This window comes from Meleagris gallopavo, chromosome 3, assembly GCF_000146605.3.
Source record: "Meleagris gallopavo isolate NT-WF06-2002-E0010 breed Aviagen turkey brand Nicholas breeding stock chromosome 3, Turkey_5.1, whole genome shotgun sequence".
In the NCBI taxonomy this organism is placed as follows: Eukaryota; Metazoa; Chordata; class Aves; order Galliformes; family Phasianidae; genus Meleagris; species Meleagris gallopavo.
Genome location: NC_015013.2, coordinates 61179142 through 61183574, shown reverse-complemented (window position 1 = coordinate 61183574; position 4433 = coordinate 61179142). Strand labels below are relative to the sequence as shown.

The window sequence follows — 4433 nt, the reverse complement described above, 5'->3', positions numbered from 1 at the left end:
AGGACCGCTACGAGAACGGCTACGTGCACCCCGTCAACCTGGTACGGGATGCCGGCGAGCGAACCCGGGAGCCGGCAGCGCTCGGGTCGAGCAGCCGTCCGGGAATTGCTGGCGGTGCTGCCCCGGGTGTCGGGTCCGGGCGGGTGTTGGAGGTCCGGGCAGTGGGGGGAACCACGGAGAGGTCAATTCCTCGGGTAGGAAGCAAGTGTCACGTCCGAGAAAGGAGCAATTCGCAGTCCAAAAGCAAGCGCCCGCGAGGGTATGAAGTTGGCTCACGTAGCGTTTCCGAATAGTTTCTAAGTCTTGTGTTTATAGAACGATGCAAACAGTCGCAAAGCGAGATGAGTGGTGCATGCCTGATGTGAACAATTTGTTGCTGACCGTCGCAGCATTACGTGGAGCATTTCATTATAATGAAAATAGCATAATGAAAATATTTGTTAGAGGAAGTCAGCTTTCTCGGTGCTTCCCGCAGGGACTAAAACACGATGACGTGTTTGCAAGTGAAGTAGAATTAGACATCTATCAGTAATAAAGCTCTGGTTTCACACTAGGATAAACTTTCTAACGCCAAATCCCTCTTTTTGCTTGCAGACTTGGCCATTTGTGGTCTCAGGACGACCCGACGCTGACACCAAAGACGTCTCTGCCGCCAGCAGATTATGTGGAACTACCGCTTAGCCAAAGTAATTTTTTTCCCTTGTCGATCTTTTTTTATGGGCTGGATCTTTTTAAGAGCTATGATTTATCGGCTCGAGACCCGGAGATGGGGACCACACCCCATCTCTATGTGTTAAATCTGTGTTTCCCCTCAGTTCTTTCCCTTAGAGCTCTGAGGGAAGTCTATTTAAAGCAGTAAAGGAAGGAGACGCTGGAAAGGAGAGCTGTTACGAACTGGCTGCAGCCGCTGAAGTCTGAGATTTGGAAAAGCCTTTCTTGGGCTTTGCCATTCGTGCCACTGCCTGAGGACCTGTTGTTCTGAGGCTATTAAACTAATGGAAGAGGAACAGAATGTTACAGAATTAACAGCATGGACCAAAACACAACTCTACAAACTAACCCCAAACAGTGTTATTTGTATTCTAAAGCAAAGCAGTATTTTAGAGTAGCTTTGAAACTCAGATTTATAATATATTTTGATGGCTTTTGTATTCACGGGTCGGGTTTACTGCAACTATGCAATAAGTGTAATCATTCTTTGTTTTTGTCCTTTTAACCGGAGTTTTCTTGAAAATATGTAAGCAGCTACATTCTGCATTTAGGCTACCACCTAATGGAATGAAACTAATTCCTTTGGTTATGCCTTAGAGTGCCACATGTAAGAATGTGGGACTGTCCCCAAGATGTGGCACAATTTCTGCATCTTAATATGGAGGAGAAATTCTGCTCACTGAAAGGCCAGGGTGCATGTGCTGTAAAGAATCAATTGTGTGATGCTGCAAGGATTCACAACGTGTTAAACATTTTTTCTATACTGCTATGCTTCCCTTTGATAAGTTGACCGTCAAATGAGTTCTAGTGATGTTTCTTCACTAATCCGAATGCTGTAATAAAAGGAGGATGCCATCAAATAAGTTGCAAATGTAAATAACTTTATTTTTTATAAATGACATTAAAAGCTTGGTTACAATGACTAATGATACTGTGACAGTGTGTGGCTGTTTTAATGTAGGACCACCTTTGCAGTGCAGATCCTTGAAAGTCTCTTCTGTAGGCACACCCTTCTCTTCCTTATCTCCTGAGAGCAGACACATCTCCAGCAGCAGACAAGGACACTTTCACCCCTACTTGCTCACATAAGGTACAGTACTATGACAATCACCAGGGAAAAACACAATATAACACCCTATGGAATTTATTATCATAATCTTTTATTTGAACCAGGAAAATAAACTTAGATATTAAAATTATTTCAGTCATTTGCTCTACTTCACAGCATGAAAGATAGTGCGACAGCTTCTTTGCGGTTCATCAATTTCCCTTTTCCATCTGTAGTTTTGCTTTTATTTGTTTTTGTGCAGTGGGATAAGCAGCTCAGTTGTTCTAGTTGGAAGCAGACTTTTCCTTCTTTAAGAGCAAAACACCTGAGATAAGGTTTTCTTCTGCATCAAATATTTTCTCAGAGGTTAATTCATAGTAAGGGTGAAGGCTGAATTGCTCTGGAGAAGAAAAGGCGTCCTCTCCTTCATTTAAGCAGCCAGGAAGGAGAAGCATTTGCTTAACAAGTACGAGTTTAGCCTGGTTTCAGGTCATTTTGCATTGCGGATTTCTGCTTTCAAATACTGCTTAGAAACCCAGGACTGACTTTCAGTAACATCTTTCATACGGATGAACTGCAGAAAAGTGTTTGTTTCGCTGAAAGATATGAAATAGTCCATAGCCACTGAACAACAGAATGAGAGCTTAATCCAGGATCTACTGAAATTATTTTTTGTGATTTGAGGGCAAGTTGTACTGAGACTGCAGTCCGATTTATCTTCCAGTTTTACCCAGAGAGAGGCTGTGAAGAAAGGAGTATCCTAAGTGGTAGTTGTGCCACTGAGGGAGAATCCCAACCAATCATATCTATAAAGCTTTGTAAAAAGAAAACAATATGAACAGTAAATCAAAAAGGAAGGAAGCATAAGGTATAAGAAAACTCAACTAATGTTTATCTGAACCCCAGAGAAAAGATTATTCAGCAATTTAACTGAGGTGCCACTTGAGATCATCTGAGTCGTGATACCGAGCTTTTTTTGGCCTTGATCCCAGCTGTAATTGGCTAACGACTCCAGGAGATCGGAAAAACAAGGAAAGCGTGGAGAACTTTAAACAGTATAGAAAGGTCCATGTGAAATGATGGAAAAAAATGTTCAGAGTAAATTCCCAAATATGAAGTAGTTATATTAAGTAAATACAGTAGGCCAAAATTGGGGGTGAGGAGTGTGACATGAAGGAAAACATATTATTGCTTCCATCCGTGCACCATACTACATGCTCTCATGATTTTTGTGTGTGTTTGAGGCTACAAAGTATATAAAAAATACTTTCTTTGCAAAATAATGAATGCACTTACTGTCTTTATTGCTGTAAGAGACGCATCCATACGATGGTGGTGCCCCAATGGAGTATCACCAGTTTTAGAATAAAAATACTCAACATTCACTGTTAAGATTTAAAGACAAAATCAGGAGAGAAAAATTTAGCTTTTAGTAAGCCTCATTTCTTTGTTTCAAATGCCTCTTCATAAAGATATGTGTCAGGGTGTAATTACTTATCTTAATATGGCGATTAAGCATGTTTGAGTTTCTCTAACGAGGATGGATTTTGGTATTTCAAATCATTCATTTTAATCCTTGGGTTCATAAGTATTTTTTGTAAAAAGTAAAACAAGGTTTCTTCTTGTATCTCAGTGAGAGGCATTATTTGATTAGGAAGAAAAGAAGCAGACGTGCTCCTTGTGGATTTGTCCTGAGATGAGAGTTCAGGGAAATGCCAGGCAAGCCATGTGTTCTGGTATGCCTCACTTTCAAAATTACACACAAATGCACACACCAATTATTTTTTAACTCACAAACAGATGAAATTTAGATCTGTGCTTTATATGATCAAGATACTCTCTTTAAACATTAACAGATTCCATAGGAAGATAATGTGTTGCGGCTCTTTATTTTTTTTTTTTTAATATGGTTTTGCCTACCAGATTGAGTAAGTTCATTTGGTTTTCAAAGTTTGAGTGTTTCAATTGCATGTGATCTATGTAACTAGATGAAGGGAGAATTTAAATGAAAAACTGTCTTATATTTCTGCAGTTCACAAACACGGCAGTGAGCAGTCCACATATATTTCTATTACATTTGGCAAGTTTGCATTCAATGAATATTTTGTTACGTTAATGACGTCTTTGTTCTTTGGCAGCAGGTACAAGGTGAACCCATCTTGTTTCCATAAAGGTATACAAATTTGGCTAGCATTGTTTTACAAATAAAATGCCATCATATCTGCAATTCATATTCAGCTGAGACCTGCTTTGTGTGCAATCTTAAATGCAGAGTACCTGCACTGACTGTCCTGGCAGACAATCAAGAGGAACATACGTCTCCCAGAAGTATTTTTATGACTTTAAATTTGTATAAATGTTGTGTGAAATTTTTTCTGTCTACTTTATGTGAGACTCTGACCGAGCAGATCATCAGCCAGAAAACTTGGGTCTCCAATGCAAATCCATTCCTTTCTAATACGTGTGTTTGCTTACACAAGGAAAATACATCTCCCATACTGGAAATGCTAACAATTCTGAGTAAAAGAAACATAGTTTGCAATTAAGAAATACCTAACCCATGCATTTCCCATTTAATAGCTTTATACACAGGCTATTTTTAAAATAGTCCTAGCCATGCTATGGATTCTGAACAAAGATTCATTTTTCCAGTTCAGTAAAGACAATAGTTAGA

At 39.6% G+C, this 4433-nt stretch overlaps 1 long non-coding RNA gene across 1 annotated transcript; it reads left to right on the top strand.

The window, feature by feature from the left end:
* Window positions 1-1640, top strand: LOC109366809. Its single transcript, XR_002113412.2, has 2 exons — window positions 1-41; window positions 595-1640. It is a non-coding gene; the product is annotated as an uncharacterized LOC109366809 (long non-coding RNA).
* The last annotated feature ends 2793 nt before the right edge of the window (window positions 1641-4433 follow it).